Genomic DNA, 18,558 nt, shown 5'->3' with positions numbered 1-18,558 from the left:
ACTTGATCGCACTTGCCATTCCAACTCTCAGTGGTGGTAGAGGTGGGGTAGGTGAAGATGGGTTTGATGTAGGTGAAGTAGGTGATGGCGTGGATAGAAGTGGTATCAGTGGAATGCGTTGCTTTATCAATTGGACTGCACTTCTCAGAGAGAACCCTGCGAGCTCCTCATTGCTTTCTCATGAAAGTGAAATTAGAGGACTGTTTTCTAATCCTTCGGTCCCTCGATAGCCTCTTCCACTCCTCGTTACCCCAGACATAAATGGATGCGCATAACCCATTTTTCACATAACAACATTTTAATCCAAGTATTCAACAATTTGATGTACTTACCAAGCTGTCCTTGGAGAAATTGCCTTTCTGCTTCACTGTAACGCACAGTGGTGTCTATCATGAATTTGGTGATAAACCCTCCTATTATTTTATCCAACTAGTGATCTACTGCTTGTGCGATTTTATCTTTAGATGCTTCTAGCCTACGCACCAACTTTGGAGTCCACACAATGGGCTGATCCAGTATGCACCTCCCCTGACTATCGACTAGCCTCGCGATCCACTCATACAGTTCTGTCGAGAAGGATGCGAAGAATATCTCATGGATCTCTATGTATATGTAGCAATCCAGCCACCTTTCCTCTGATATCCATGGATTCTTGTTTTCCTGTACCACAAACTCATGAAGCTTCTGATCCAACCAATCTTCAAGTTCTTTCTTCATAGGGTTCCAGTGTTCCGACATCAGACATCCCTTAGGCAGATCCTGGTCCCGGCAACGGAACCATTTGTTGGCTTGTTGGGGCTTGCCCCAGGTTTGGAAGAGTTATTAGCCAAACAAATCCTGCACTACCGGCCCTTTCGGCAATAGCCCGTGGAGCGCGGACTAAAGTCTCACCCAAGGTAGTAGGGGAGGGTGCTAGAACCAGGTTTCCGCACCCTTGGGATGTCTTGATGTGGTCTGGAGGGGTCACGAACCGTTCTACGACCTCGCGCCACTCTGTACTACTGTCGGGCTTCCACGTAGATCTGCACAGATGCGCTTTCTTGTTGAGGAATTTATTATAGATCTGATCTAACTCTTAAGGTCTTTAAGCAAACATTTAACAGTAACCACTAGTGCACGCAATCATAAATATGCATAGATTCATAACATAAGCAACAGATAGATTCGCGATAAAATAGACAATGATTCAGAAATTCTTATCTTTATTGATCCCCCTTTTAGTACAACTAGATCCGCCTTGCGCAATCAGCTACAAGGGTCCGCGTGCATAGCTACGGACTCTACCAGGCCTCTGCGCATACAGCTGTAGAGCCTCTATCTATCTACCAACACCCTTGACTCGGACTTACAGGAGCAGAGAGAATATTTCCTTCATAAACCCATAACATTAAGATCCAAAGAAAAAAATGACTTCTAACCATAGATCCTTGCTCTATTTATACATTCCCATGGTCCGCGGACCATGGGTAGGCCAACTCACTTTCTATTTTCTTACATTCTTTTTGAGTGGACAACCGTTTGACTTGACTCATTATAATTCGCGCTCCGCGCACCTCGCGGAGCCTTTACCATACTCTTACCCAAAATTGTGGTCTTTGAGCCCCAAAACCGTTACGTGGGGCCTCCGCTACCCAACACACACCTTCCACATCACAAACCCAAGGGTTAGAAAGGCAACTCAGTCTTGAGGTATCTTCCTTTAGAATGCCTACTGACAAAGACCAAGACATCAAGAAAAGGTACAGGGAAATAAAAGCAAGGAATGAGAAGCTTAAGGTCCAAACTTATTCCCAGTACCTGAAGATGACCCCTACCAATCAAACAAGGCTAATGTTAGCCTTTGATATCTAAGAGGGAAAAATGCAGATGACGTTTATCAAGCCTACAACTCAACAACCAAGAATAGCCTCAGATTTCAAGAAAGTAGATTTTGAAGTGCTAGCAAGGGATATCCATCCCATAGACCAGATCGAGCTACACAAGAAAATAGGGGAGATAATATACTCCACTTTGACTGGAAAGTCCATAGCTTCCCACCAACTACAGAATTCCTTAAAAAACATATTTGCACAATTCCAGTTGGAAAAGGCCTCCTCACAAGTCAAGGACATGAGAATCAAGTCCTTGGAGGACTTAGTAATTGAATTGGGACATGATCCCAAGGATATAAAAGCCACAAAGAAGCTAATCAAGAAGAAAAACGATGATATCTTTGCACTCAAGAAGCAGCTAAAGATACCCCAGCTGCATCATCCACAAACATTAGAGGTCTTGGAAGCCCATCAAGGACATGAAGAGCTCATGGACCTGGTCCTGAAGCTGAATGATCAACTTGTTAGCACCTAAATTTGCCTTAGGCTGAAGGAAGGCAAAATTCAGGGTAACCACAAACCACGCTCAGTCCGGTAGCTAGCCCTACTAGAACAGGAGAGGGCTCTCTCCGGGTCACACTCAGGAAAATAAACAATAGTGTCTGAGATGACTCAAAAATGAACACTGATTTTAGGCTAGGTAAATAAATATGATGGAGGTATTTTGATGAATGACTGAGTTTTTTGGGATGTGTGGGGCCAAGGAACAACATGAGCAGAGAATTTAACTCAAAGATGCAGATTATTTCGTGAGGCAAGACAGGCGGAAAGTCTAGCAATTAGATTTGAAATAATATGAAGTGGAGAGATTGTTTAAGAGTGTGAAAAGGGCATAAATACATGAATCCTTTTCAATAGAAGAAAACATAGAACGTGAAAACTATCCCAAGGCAGAGTAGTACACTGAATTCTACCTTTTCTTACTTAGAAAGCTTTCACTGGAAACGAATATGAATGAAAATATGAAACATAAAGAAAATACATATGCTAAACTCACACCACAGGAATCTCATGAACCAGAGCTACAACCTTTCATTAATTCTCTGTCAAAATGTACAGTGAGTGACTGGGTTTCTCTCCCATAGTTTCCCAGAAATTCCAACCCTTTACAAAATGACTCTCAATACAATAAATAAGCTTTGCCATGAGAAAGTCGATCAACCCAGGAAATGAAGAGCCAACCATCAATAGTTACATTTAATTTTCTATGAGGACCAATTAGAAAAAAGCAAACATGAGCGTAGATTTTTTGGTGGCTGTTCGCCTTCATTTGGCCACTTGGATAGAAGCCGAAAATGTTTTTTAAACTTTTCCTTTGATGTCGGGAAAAATTTATTGTAAATGAGTGGGCCAACTTGGAGATAGTTGCGAATCGAAATTTCGCGAAGCGGGAGTGATTTTGGCCTTTGGGTCTCTATGCGCCGTGGCAAAAACTATATGCATCGCGCCACTTTGGAGCTGGGTTTGAGGAAATTTCTAAAGTCAAAGTTGAGCCCAAGTAAAATTTCTGAATTTGGTGCCCATTTCCCCCTCCAAAACTGCAATCTCCCAAGACTGCTTCCTGTGTGTCAAAATAGGGGCAAAGAGTTCACTTTTTGGGTGTTTTTGACCTCCTGAGGACTCAAAATTGGCCCAATCTTCTTGGCCATGCACCAACAGTCACGATTTTCCATGGAAAATCCAAAAATGTAAACTTTTTGTCATTTGGAGCTCCCTACCGGAGGCGCGACGCACAGGGGGAAAACCCCTGTTTTTTGCACAAAAATTTACAAAAATACCAAAAATGCCCCAAATTTCTTGAAATTTGGGCCGGAGCTTCCTTATCAAGTGTTATGCTAGGCTAAAGATTCTTCAGCCAATATTTGAATTTGATTGAACTCCCTTTGCCTCTTTTGCTTCTTGATTGCCTTCCTTAATTTCGCCTTCAAATTCCTGATTCGGGGCTTGCACACTTTGTTTCGCGCCATGTAGTGGAAATCCATGTGTCTCAGCAATGCATGTTCCTTTTCGGCCTTGCACAACTTTATAAGAGCCTCCCTCTGGCCTTGCTGGCTTTATTGGACATTGTTTGAAGACCAAATGACTAATCCCTAGTCTTAATGACCGAAATGACTCTTGTCCATTAAAAGATCAAACATTGACTATCATGGACTTTAATACACATTGATGAAAAGACCTAAGCCAGCAGGTACAAGACATGAGGGGAATGAATGATAAGGCCCTTTCGTCAGATTATGGCATGCCCCTAGCGGAATGTAGCTGAGTGAATGGAGCAAGACACCTAAAATTGAAATGCAGAAAGAGTTTTGATCTCTGACGAAGGACTGACAAGACCGACTCTAACACAACTCAAGGAGATAGAGAAGGAGTTGGACACTTTAATTCAATCGAAGAAAAGTGACTTGGCCACAACTTCCAGAACTGTCATCCCCACAGTATCCAAAACAATTCCTTCTACATTGGTAGCATCACTGGCACCCACAGCTCCACCTACAACAACATTACCAGTAACAACAGAATCTACTACAACAGCAGGAGCACTAGGGGACAAAGTAGCAGAACTTGTGAAAGCCATGGAAGATATGTTTATCCAAGCTATAGAGATGAAAAGATTGAAGGAAAAGGGGACAAGTTTGGAAACTGACCGCAAACTTGCCCAACTCAAGTAGAAAGAAGAAACACAAAGGGCCCAGAGAATGGGTGAGTGGATCAAAGTCCTGGAAAAGGATTTGACACTTGAGAAGCCACTTGGACAAACCAAGGAAATGTTGTGGGCCAATATCATTGACTCTGTCAATGATATTTGGCCATCAATCCAAGTTATTTTTGAGCAAACAGAGCTAGTAAAGATAGCTACTGAAGCTATCCAGAAAGTGAAGGAGGAATTGGGAAATAAGCCTGAGGATGCAAATAGACTCATCCATTTCCTCAATAGCAAAAATAGATATGAGCTACAGGAGCTGAACATTGAAGACAAAACTGCCACCATTTTAGAAATAAGGAAGGTTCTTTCCAAAAGGAACCTTATGCTTAATTTGGAAGAAAAGTGCCACAATATGTAGGTAGCCATTGATAGGTTCATGGCTAAATTTTAGATTTTGAGGGAGAAAGGTCTTTCTAGTCCTATGGTCATCAATGCCAAACTCATGACACAATCGAACTATGTGGATAGACATAAGAAATTGGCTAAGGATCAAGCTAGTTCCTCATCCATTAAAGCCTTGCCAATAGGAAAAGTATTATATGACACATGTGAGAATTTGTTTTTCCTTGATCATGAGGTAAAACATTTGTTCCTCACCAAGCCCAATTTCGCAAAGTATACTAAGGCTGATGAGATTTACAGGAGGATGATAAATGTGAAATTACTGGATGCATAATGGTGCAGAACTGTGACTAACTTACTGTGATAAATTAACAGCTAAAAGTTACCAAACAATAAATATGAAGGCAGTAGGATGAAACAGGTAAAAACAACACAACAGGGTCAAAGAGTAGCATGGTCAAAGAGTATCAGATGAAAGATCAAAGTAAAGAAGTCTCCAGCGTGAAAATATCACAACTATCAACCAGCTTAAAAGGTTCTAATTCAACTATAAAAGCCATCACAACCACAATCAAGGGGACAGCAAGAAACAGTTCATTAGTTGTCTCTATCTTCTTGCTAGAAGAGATTTGTATTTCCTAGAATAAATCTCAAGTTGTTCTGAGATATTTTGTAATAAGTTTTTGTATAAATACTTCACAATTTGAAGTATGTAGGGTGGATTCCAAAACATTTCTATAGACTTTTTCTCTCGAATCAGAAATTCTATTGTATCAATGACTAGATTGGCTTACTAGATCAAGGAATACAGATCAGATATTTTATAGGATTCTTGTGTAAAGAGAAATACAAATAAGTATTCTCTCATGTTTAATGTTGTTTTCTTTCAAATTTTTCCATAATCTTTATGTATCTCTAAAATCTAAATGTTATAACATGGAATGATATTTCAGAAATTGCTTAAATGCACTCTGTCTTGACTGTTATGCATTATTACATGTTTTCTTCACAAATCTAAGTTAAGGAATTCTTGATTGCTCCTTAGTTTAGGTGACTTCTTGATTGCTCCTTTTCAAAATCTGACAACCAACATTTGGATCATCTAAGGGAGGTTTTTATTAAATGTAGGAAATATGGAATTTCTTTGAACCCTAAGAAGTCATTGTTTGGATTAGAAGAAGGAAAGTTACTAGGTCATATAATTTTAAAAGATGGTATCTGAATAGACCCTACAAGAATAGAAGCCATCTTATAGATACAACATCCAAGGAAAATCAAAGAATTACAAGCTTTATTAGGGAAAATTAACTTTCTTAGGAGATTTATTTCTAATTTAGTAGAATTAATTAGATCACTAAACAATATGTTGAAAAAATATTCGACCATAAAATGGACCGTTGAGGCCAAGAAATCCTTTGAAGACATTAAACTGGCCTTAACAAGAACACTAGTTTTGATCATTCCAAAATTCAATAGAGATTTCATCTTATTTTCCTTTGCTTCTGAGCACACAATTGCTGCAGTTTTACTGCAGAAAAATGATCAGGGCTATGAACAACCTATTGCTTTCTTTAGCAAGGCCCTGAGAGATGCCTCCCTTAAATATAATATAATGGAAAAACAAGCTTTTGCTTTGGTCAAAGCTATCAAGGACTTTAGAGTATATATTTTATATTCTCATATAATAGCCTATGTTCCCAATTCAGTTGTCAAAGACATCCTAACTCAGGGTGGTCTAGATGGAAAGAGGGGAAAATGGATTGCTACTATTTTAGAATATGATATAGAAATCAGACCAACTAAGTTAATCAAGGGCCAAGGTTTAGCCAAGCTTATGGCTGAGTCAAACTGTCAGGCCCTGGATATAAACTTTATTGCACAAATAGATAATGAAGAGGAGATGGCGACTCCACTAATCAGCCAGGCCTTTATTGAATCACCATGGTATGCTGATATCATTTATGTTTTACAAAATTTACAAGATCCTCCTAGATTATCTAAGACCAAAAGTAGATTTTTGAAGATGAAGTCCTTAAAATTTTGCATATTAGACAATGCTTTGTTTTGGAGGAATCATGAAGGTATTCTTCTCAACTGTTTATTAAAAGATGAGTCTGACAAAGTATTACAAGAGTTTCATGCAGGTGACTATGGAGGACACCTTTACTGGAAAACCACTACAGATAAAATTCTTAGAGCTGGTTTCTACTGGCCAACTTTGTTTTCCGATGTAAAGAAACATGTGACCTCCTATCACAAATTTCAATTTTTTGAGGGAAAGAAAAAGCTTCTACCTTTACTCCTAAAACCAATTTCTGTTGAAACACCTTTTCAACAATGGGGGTTAGATTTCATTGGTGAGATTCACCCACCTTCCTCTACCCAACACAAATGGATCCTCAATACCACAGACTATTTCAGCAAATGGATAGAGGCCATACCTTCAAGGCAAGCCACTAACACTGTTATCATAACCTTCCTTGAAACCAAGATTCTATCAAGATTTGGATGTCCAACTAAGCTCATTACTAATAATGCAGTAGCCTTTAAATCTAAAAGGATGATAGATTTCTGCAACAAGTATCATATAACCTTGGGCCATTCCACAGCCTATTATCCTCAAGGAAATGGACTGGCAGAATCCTCAAACAAAAGCCTGGTGAACATCATAAAAAAACTGTTGGAGGACAATAAGAAAACATGGAATAAAAATCTAGTCAATGCCTTATGGGCAGATAGACTAACCACAAAGAAATCAATTGGTACCTCTCCCTACCAACTAGTTTATGGGATGGAAGTTGTTTTCCCATCTTCCTTGGGAACACCAGTAATGAAGCTGCTCCAAGAATTGCAGGTTGAACCAAATGACATCCAAAGAAGAATCAACCAAACAATTCATTTACAGCAAACTAGGGAACAAGTGTACATCAGATCTCAGGTCGTGCAGGAAAGGATCAAGAAGATTTTTTATAAAAGGACCAAGGCTGAGAATTTCTACCTTGGTGACAAAGTCCTAAGATGGGATTCAAGGAGGGAAGATAAAGGTAAACATGGGAAATTTGATTTCCTATGGGAAGGGTCGTATGTCATTTATGCTTTCAGAGGTAATAATGCTTTCTTCCTCAAAGAAATGGATGGTACTGAAGTAGAGGTTGGACCAGTGAATGGTCGGATGCTCAAACACTATTTTAAACCTAACTACTAATTTTTACTTTCCATTGTACATATTTCGTTCTTTTTTTTCAAAAAAGTTTCGTTTGGATTGGATGGTGGTCATAGAAGTTGAAGCCCAGAGAGAAGGCCCTAAGCTTCAAAGGATTCACTATCATAGGTATCAATAATGCAGAGCCATAGAGGATAATTTTGCAAGGAAACATCAACAACAATTCAAAGTCTACTAATTTACAAAGTTCTTAACATTTCACTACGAAATTCCATCCCCAAGTGGAGCCACTGTTAGGTTCCTATACGAATAGGAGTCATAATTTTGATTGACTAAGGTTAAGCCTTGTAATAGTGTACATACCTTTTCTTTCTGCAAATGTTTTCCATAGTAAAAAAATTTAAAAATGTAAAGAGAGTATGTCCTAAAAGAATAATCAAAGGACAAAAAGAATGAAAATAGGTCACAAAAAAATGAAAAATATGAACCCCAAGAAAACAAAAAGACCATGAAAGTGTGCAAGTCAAAATGCCACTACTATTTACTTTTTATGCTTAATGAATGATTGTGTGCAACTTGTTACTTATGCCACAATCCATGAATAGTCAAAATGTTTAAACTTGGCTATTTCATGTTTTCAATTTCATGTCTATAGATAGAGAATAAAATCTAACCAAACAGTGTAATCTTGGCAGATAATTAGATAGGTAGAGTAAATAAAGGAGCTCAACTATTTAAACTGAGCCCATGGATGAAATAAGGTTTGATTTAGATAGTTTTCTATGTAAAGAAAAGAAAATATTGATAAGGGTTTGCTAGCTTAAATGCACCCTAATAAAGTGAAGAAAAAATGGTAGAATGAGTAGATGGGTAAGTAGAAGAAAGGTTGCAAAAGTATGGTGATTGATTAGACAACAACATATTTGTCATTTTTAATCATATTGTTCCAAATATGAATGGACAATCAAGCATGCAAATGGATTTCAAAGTCAATTAATTAACTTCCTTATTTATTTCACCTCTTTGCTTAACTAATTTCCCATAATAAAGTTCAAAGTACTCAAAAACCTTTAAGTCAAAGAGGCTCATAACATTTCTCTAACTTTTGGAGGGACCAGACCCTCAGCTCAAAGACTTATGGATATCAAGTACTAGACTCCCCTCGTGAAAGTTCACCCTCCCCTTTAGTAACTTCACTCATTTTCTTAATAATACTCCTTTTCCTCAGGTTAAAACACTTTCTACCTAGGAAAAAGAAATTATCCCCCCATATAAAACACTTTTCATACCAAAAACCCACAAAAATGTTTTACGAAAAAGCATTTGGCTTAGTGTTTTTCCCTTTTCTGCCCATTTTTCATATTAATTACTAACTTTATTACATCAAATCCCGATAAAAACCCAATTTCCCGTATATATTTAACTCCTATGCATTAATTAACCCTACACCCCAGTTTAATTATAAACTAAGATTTTCATCTAAAAATCGACCAAAACCTTTAACTAGTCGATCTGTGATCATGTTAATTAAGCCCCCTTTTAACCCTCCATTAATTACCCCGATGACCTAATCTCACTTTAAGCCATTATTAACCCTGATACCACCATAATTAAGCGCCCGCCAAGCCCCCCACTAGCCTCCGCATAACTTCTCCACCTGATCACCATGCGATCATCCCCCCTCTTCATCCGATGGCCCTTATCCATATCGAGCCAACCCGACGTTCATCTTGTACCCACCCGATAAAGTCGTTCCCCCCCTGGCCCCTAGTGCTACGTGTCATCCGATGAGTGGAATCGAGCGACCCCTCCAAAATACCACCGAGCGCTCAAAAGCAGTGTGAAATAAATTACTTATCGCACTCCTGCTATGCGACAAATTAACCACTATTCAATATGTACGCGCCAAAAAATAGCTTTTCGCGTATAAAAGCCAAAAGCCCCAAAATTGTTTCTTTTCACTAAAATTTCATCAGCAAGCCTCTATATGCATGCACGACACCTACAAACGTCGAAGTCGTCAACCCACTTACAATTTCACTCCAAAGACGCTGCAAACAACCCAGACGATCTTGCAGCCTATACAAAGCCCATTCAACAACTTGCAGTCGCCAGCCACCCTGCTCAGAACTAATTTACCCTAGTTCCACGTAGTTAAACCAAGATTCACCAAATACCCTATCAATTTCAAAGTAACTAGTTGTTGAGTGTTTAGTTAAGTTACAAATTAATTAAAAATACTCAAGAGCTTGAGCCCTAAATCACTGTGGAACATCGTTGCCCTAAAAACTTTGAATCCCTCCCCACACTCAAATCCACAAGACCTGAATATGGCTGCCCCTATTGCAATGGATGTGATGCCCATCACTACACTTCATTTAGACCTAGATCACCTTCCCTTGGCTGACAGAGACTTCCAGATAAAAGATACCACTATCATAGAGCTCCTGCTTGAAGTTCATTGCCAAAGTAGGGACAAGTTCTTGAACCATGCTGATGAAATTGGCCTTTGGGAATCAAATTTGCCCAAGTACCAATTCCCTCAAGTCCACATTTTTCTAGAAGTTGTGCATATGTGCTATGCTTGCTATGTCCCCAGTCACAGAACCATCATGTCTCATGACCAGAAGGTCCTTTTCACCATTACTACCAAATCTATCAATGAAATGTTGCAGCTCCAACCAGGACGAAAACTAACTCCCCTCTCAATTGGAGACCTATTAGACTTATATCCCAAAATCAGCTCTGCCAAATTGGCCCAACTATTCTAAACCTTCATCATAGAAGAAAAGCATATCCCTAACAACCCCCGTCCATATGTAGCAACTATATTTTCCCCTTGGGGCTGAAATATTGTAGCCATGATATCTTGTGTTTTGGGTTACTCCACAAGTGAGTATATTGATGAAATTATCCTCACTTCCATGTCCATCTATACCCCAAGACAGCCTCTTGCAACTATTTATGACTTTGCCACATTCATAGTTGAGAGGATGCATGAGCAGTTCACAAGAATGGGAAATGAAAGGGTCTTCAAATATTCTTTAGTGTTATACCATATGTTCCTATATTATGAGCCTGATAAGTTCCCATTCACCCTTGTTGGGTAGCGCAAGCCCCACAGAACGAGTATGGAGTGCGAAGCCTGAAATTTTGGGTAATATTAGGGTAAAAGACTCCACAAAAAGTGCAGAGTGTGAATTATAGTAGGTTGAGTCAAAGGGTATTCCACCCATAAATAATAGTAATAGAGTCAGCCTGTAGAGGGATCACTGGCCAAGGGAGAGTATAAATAGAGCGTGGCGCTATGAGGGAACAATAGTTCTTTTGGAAGATGGAATGTAATGGGTTCTGAAAGGAAATAGTTTGAAAGAATCTGTAAGTCCCAGTTGAGGGAGTAGGGTAGAAGGTAGAGGCTCTATAGCTATGTGCGCAGAGGCTTGGAAAGTCTGCAGCTATGTGCACGGACCCTTGCAGCTGAGTGCGCAAGGTGGATCTGGATGTATTGTTGAAGATTGATAATAAAGATAAGTTTCTTCTGAATTCTGTGTTGATTGCGACTTTACTCTTTTATGATAAATGAACTATTATGATTTCTACAATTGCTACGGTTGAATACATGTGAATTGGGTTAATCTTGATGCGCGAAGTAACCAAAAGTAATAAATGTTTACTTAAAGACTGTTTTAACTAGATCAAACCAGTAATAAGTGATTCCATCTGTAATAAGCGCGATAAGGGTATTCCGATCTGCACAGATCTGGCGTAGTGCGAGGCTGCAGAACAGCGCACGAGCCCCAAATCACATCCAAGACATCCCCAGGGTGCGGAAACCTAGTTCCAGCACCCTCCCCTGCTACCTTGGGTGAGACCTCAGTCCGTGCTTCACGGGCTATTGCCGAAAGGGTTGGTAGCTGCGGGATTTGTTTGGCTAAATAATTCTTCCGAACCTAGGTCAAGCCCATATAAGCCAACAAATGGTTCCATTGCTAGGATCAGGATCTGCCTAAGGGGTGTCTGGTGTGAAAGGTGGGGATGCTAGAGGAAAGAGCAACGAAGGATCAGGATGGTAGTAATGGCAAGCGCCATCTAGTTACCAATATTCAAGAGAGCAGGAAGTGAAGATCCGAAAAAGTTTTGGTTTGTATTGAATTCAGTATGGAATGCATAGCAGATCACAAATGATGATATCAAGAAAGTCGTCTTAGTCAGCACACTGCAGGACCGAGCGCTAACATGGTATATGAAGTATTCGAGCATCAACCCAATGACGGGGATAGAGGACATCTACATGGAGTTAAAAATGGAGTTCAGCCGGCCAAAATCAGAGTTGCAGTCGGTCATAGGTTTCAAAGAAATGACGATGATGCCTGGGGAGATCCTGCGGGATTTGGATTAGAGGTTGAAAAGCACTATTCACGAAGCCAACATGACCCTGATGGATGCACAACACTGCGCTTGGTTCATTGCATCACTAATGCCATATCTGAAATTGGCTTTATCACAGCAGAAGATCTCAACCCAAGCAGAAGCGCTAGAGGCAGCAATGCAACTGCACGAAACCCTGGTACAGGACCCAGGGTTGGGAGTTTAGCAAATCCAAGTGCAGGTCCAAAATTTGTGTTTGGAAATAAAAAAGTTAAAACAAGACTAGCCGCTGGAAGTTTGGGAAGAAGTTTGGTGCATCAAGTGTAGGGGCCAGGGACATGATAAAGACCATTTTCCAGTCGTGGTAAACTTGGTGGTCACGGAGGGACCAGCACCTTTGCGACCAAAGGCACAAGCAGGGCCGAGCGTGATCGCCCTGCTCTGGTGCGCAATCTGTCAAGTAGGGGGAAAACACAACACGGATAATTGCCATCTGTTGCCGAAATACAATCAGACCCCACAACAGCTCTTTTGAAACTTTTGTAGATCGGTAGGTCACGAGGACAGAGATTGCCGAATTTTGGTGGATCAAGCATCTGCCTATCGAATACAGATTGCGGGATGAGGTCAAAATCTAGTTGCAATGTTTGTGCACAGTGGATTCCAAGGACAGGGTCGAGGATGGGGCGGAATGGGACTAGGAAGGGGTCGAGGACAGCTAATTTGTTACAATTGTGGAGGACTAGGACACTATGCGTGGGATTGCACAAATCCAACTTGAGTATCATGTCCCTATTGTGACCAATTCGACCATGAACTACTAGATTGCCCTATGCTGCTAGCACAGATTCACGAAAAAAGGACAACACCTCTTACAACGACACAGAATGTCCAGATGATAAGGGCCGAACCACGTGATGAAGAACCTAAAGTAAATATGGTACTAAGGAGTGGTGCAATCTTAGAAGGAGATCAGTCTGAGCCGTATAAAGGTCCCTCGATGTTAACAACTTTCATAGAAACTTGCATGAAGTTACTTCGGGATAATAGGGCAGTGAAAGGATTTCAGGAGGTAATTAACAAATACCCAAGATGGGGAGAACCTCACATAGTTTGACAAATGGGGAACCTTACGTCGTAGACTAGACAAGAAATACGGTTAACAGCGCAGATTAGTGACTATGAGATGGATCAGGTCATTCTGGACCTCGGTTCGGATGCAAATGTCTTACCCAAGCAGACATGGGAGCGTATCGGCAAGCCCCCACTCCAATGGTCTCCGATCCAATTACGGATGGAAAATCAGCAGAAGATCTTGCCCCTGGGTAGGCTGCAAGGAATCACCGTAGACCTGGATGGTGCAAGCACTAGAACAGATTTTGAAGTTATTGAGATAGTGGACGAGAAAAGCCCGTACCCCGCATTGTTGGGAATAGACTGGGCCATCGACATGAATGGGATTATTAATTTCAAGCACAGGAAGATGATATTTGAGAAAAAGTTGTGCCGCATAGTTGTTCCGCTAGATCCAACCAAGGGACCCCACTACACGGAACCTATGCGTGACGACGAGTAGGACGAAGCCTTGGATTGCATCTACCAAATTGTGGCACAAAGGTCAATAAAGGGTAACGTAATGGAGGAACGGAGAATTTTTCAGGGTTACATGGAACCATACATCGATGATTCGGAGGAAGAAGACGAGCAATGGCGGAGCAGAATGAACGAGGAAACTACTTTAAGCTGCAATATGCTGACAAAATCCGTATATTGCATTAAAGCTCAGGACCACGACCTGCCGGTGTGATAGGCTCACAATAGTAAATGAATTCTTGATGAAGTTTGAGTGCGTAGTACCAAAGTACCAGTGATTTGATGCGCTCAAATGGGCATTACGCGTGACACTGGCGCAATGGTGGTGTACCCATGAAGGAACTTTCGCAGATTGGTGAAGTTGTAAGCACACGATGCAGATATGATTTGGGAAGCCAGCACTCCAACTAACGGAGAAATATGACGGACGAGAGAATCCGCACATACAACTAAGCAAATGGACCAAAGCCTATGGCGAGGATCCGCAACCATAATGGGTACACCTTGTTTTTTATACCTTAGATGTCATCCCAAGGAATTGGTATACTGAAACAGAGCTCTGAAATGGCACAAGTGAGTTGGATATCTTTCGTGAAAGCTTTCTGTCAACATTTCTTTTTGAGGATCAATGGATGGATACAGTGGACGATGCCTTAAAGCTAGTAAAGACCACAATTTTCACGCTGCCACTAGAATCGGAAGAAGTCGTGCAACCAAACTAGTTGCGACAGCTGAGCCGGGCCTTTGAATGTTACAATGTAAAAGCAGAAGTGGACGAGGATGATCCGCGCAACAACAATATACCAAAATCCAAAGGAATTTGAGAAGTGCGCAGCCCCAAAATAAAAGATCCAGACATCGCAATGCCATTAAAAATGAAGCAAGTGAATATTGGAACAGAGGAGGAACTGAAGTATGATATGCTTGGAGATTACTGGGATGACACTACAATGGAAAAGGTCATCGAGCTGCTCTAAGAGCATCGAGACCTCTTCCCTAACAAGATTACGGAGCTGAAAGGGATTCGAGACAATCTAGGAATGATGAAGATAACTTTGAAGCCTGATGCGAAACCAGTAAAACAACGACCTTACGAATTGAATCCAAAATATAAGGCAAAAGTACGAGAAGAACTAGACAAGATGTTGGCAGTCGGGATCATTGAACCAATCAAGGAGTCTGATTGGGTAAGTCCGATGGTGGTACAGGAGAAGAAACAGAAGGGTGAGATCCGCATCTGCTTGGATCTACGGAAACTCAATGATGCTTGTGTTAACGATCCATTTCCCACACCTTCTACCGATGAAGTTTTAGAAAATGTGGGCGGGCAGGAAGCATATTCCTTTACGGATGGGTTCTCTGGATACCATCAGATCAAGATCACACTGGAGGATCAAAGCAAGACAACATTTGCTACGGAATGGGGTTGTTTTTAGTATATGGTGATGCCATTTGGGATGAATAATGCGTCGACAATATTTTCCCGCATTCTGGTAGCTGCATTCAAGGAATTTATACATAAATTCTTGGAAGTCTATCTTGACAACTGGACTGTCTTTGGCCTAGTTAAGAAACATACTGAGAGCTTACAATTAATGCTGGATACCTACCGTTGACATCAGGTTGCGCTCAATCTAAAGAAATGTATGTTCCTTGTTCCTTTCGGGAACTTGCTGGGTCACATAGTTTGTAGGCAGGGCCTGATGGTGGATCTGACAAAGATCGCTGTCATATTAGGTCTGCAAGCACTGCACAGTGTCAAACATCTCCACACTATGCTGGGACACATGGGGTACTATCGGAAGTTCATAAAAGGTTACGCCCAGATCAAGGCTCCAATGGAACAATTGTTAAAAAAGGATGCCACGTATTGCTGGAACGAGGAATGTAACAAAAGCCTAGAATTGCTGAAGGAAAAAATGGCATCTGCCCCTATCTTGATCTTTCCAAAATAGGACATGGAGTTCCACGTGCATGTCGACACATCGTGTATCATGTTAGGAGTAGTACTTAAGAAGGTGTGGAGGGAGTTGACCACCTGATTGCATTTGCAAGTCAAAATTTGTCAAAAGCTGAGAAAAATTACTCTACTACTGAGTGAGAGGGATTGGCAATGGTGTACGCACTCCAGAAGTATCGTCACTATTTTCTTGGAGGACATTTTATGATGTATGTTGATCACTCTGCACTAAAATGCCTAGTGAATAATCCTGTGTTGGGGGGCCACATCTGTCGATGGTTGTTGTTTTTTTAGGATTATGATTTTGAGGTTGTTGTAAAGCCAAGATGTCTGAATGTGGGTCTAGACCACTTATCATGGATTGAGACAGGTGAGGAACGCACGAATCTAGAAGGACTCCCGGACGCCCAGTTGTATGTAGTGCGCATTGCGAACAGCCACTTTGAGGATATAATCTATTTTTTTACTACGGACACTACACCATAGGGGTATTTGGTGCAACAAAAGAAGGAATTGGTGACACGAGCAACAAATTTCACTGTGATTGTCGGCCATCTCTACAACATGGGCCATGATGAGATATTATGCTGATATGTACCAGAGTTTGAGCAAGAACAGATCCTTGCCGAAGCACATGGAGGGGTTGCTGGCGGACATTATGCGGGCCACGCCACAGCCCAGAAGGTTCTTCGTGCCAGATTATGGTGGCCCACCCTACATCAAGATTCAAAAGCATACTATCGGGCCTGCGATGTATGCCAATGAATAGGCAAGTCATCGCGAAGGGATGAAATGCCACTTCAGCCACAGGTAACACTACAGCCATTTGAGAAATGGGCGATCGACTTTGTCGGACATATTGAACCATGAGGGAAGGTGAGCGCGCACTATATTATCACTGCAACTGAATACTTGACTTGATTGGCAGAAGCACAGCTAGTTAAAGATTGCACATCCGTGATAGCAGCGAAGTTCTTGTTCGAGAATGTGTTGACTAGGTTTGGGTGTCCTAAGATTCTTATGAGTGATTGTTACACTAAAAAATGTCACCTTGACTACTTATAGTTAGTATGGCTCAAATCAACAGTCATGCTACCCTCTTAGGCAAGTCTCATGCCTCTGTTATCCATCTCAAACTCAAAGAAGAGAGAAAGTCTTGTAAAAAATATGTTTATCTCTGGGGTCGCAGGTTCTCTCTAGCCTTACCTGCGGGGACGCTGACCATGTTCACAAAATCTGCGTCCATCGACGCTCTGTATGTTAAGGGACAGGTGCGTCCCTCTGTAAAAGGCAAAATGCGCGAGTTTTATCTTGAAAAAGTTACTTGTGGTTACTTCTAGAACATTCTAGAGGTCGGTTTGATGAAATGGATGCGCCTCCAGTTGGTTCATGTATCTCTATTAAGGGGGAACTTATCCCATCAATAAGGGAGCTATCCCACCCATAGAGGGGGATGATCCCATTGATAGTGGACCTGAATAACCTCTTTACAGCACTATAAATAAAGGCATTGAGCCAAAAGGAGGGGAGGTTGGAGCTATACATTTTCTTTGGGTAAATGCTGCAGGATTTAGGTCTTCCATTAGAACCTTTGTGAGGAGAGATTGTCTTCACTTGATTCTACTTGGAAGAGGGTGAGCTTTGTCAAAGTAGAGGAAAATCCTTGATGGACCCTGGGAGGAACTTGCACAACACCAAGGCCAGGTTGTAAGAGTTTCTTTGTTTCGTTATTAATACAAACTGGTTTATTTTTCTCAATAGCTTGTGTTAATGAGTTATTTCATGTGTTCCTTGGTCTGCATGTTGAATATATGTTTTATTATATGAAATGCAAGTGCTTGGTAATTGTTTGATTGTTTGTGGTTGCAGGAATTGACTTGAAGGAGGAGCTCATCCGGATCGTCAAGAACGGACTTCAACAACAGCGTTTTGGAATAAGGTAAGCCTAAACACTTGTAGTTTTCATGTTGTAAAAGGTGTATTTAGAGAAAGATCACTCCATTTTGTCTTGTTTGTCATTAGAACGTCTTAGACTTCTAGGAAGGTCAGTCGTGTCCGCACCCTTGACAGATTCCGTGTGACAAATTGGCGACTCCACTGGGGAATCCATTAATGAGAGAGTCTTTTCCTTTATATGAACTTTGCTTTGAGAAAATCATTTTTATTTTCTGGTTTTTGACTGTGAGAATTAGTATTTGGGTGGCTTAGCTTTAGATTTAGTTGGCTTTAGTTTTTCTTCCTTTTTCCAGAAGGACGCAGTCTCTGTGTGCTGCACAGTGCGTCCCTGGACGCGCTGTTGTCGACTGCACAGTGCGGGGCCGCACCTGTGACAACGGGTGGCCTGCGTCTTCCTGTAAAAGTTAAGAAAATTCCATTTTTGCTTTAAATTACTTTTAGATTTTGTTTTTCCTTAGTGTTTTCTGCCCAGATCCTTTAGTACCCTGTCAAGAATTCTCACCTGAACTAGTTTTGTGAGCTTTGAGTGTTTTAGTGGTTTTCAACGAAGTTTAGACCTAGGGTTTGATTTTTGGAAAGGCTTTGTAGTGACTTTGATAGT

This window comes from Pinus tabuliformis, chromosome 6, assembly GCF_031772625.1.
Source record: "Pinus tabuliformis cultivar Carrire ecotype Pingquan chromosome 6, CPIR1, whole genome shotgun sequence".
Classification (NCBI taxonomy): Eukaryota; Viridiplantae; Streptophyta; class Pinopsida; order Pinales; family Pinaceae; genus Pinus; species Pinus tabuliformis.
This window is presented reverse-complemented; position numbering follows the sequence as displayed.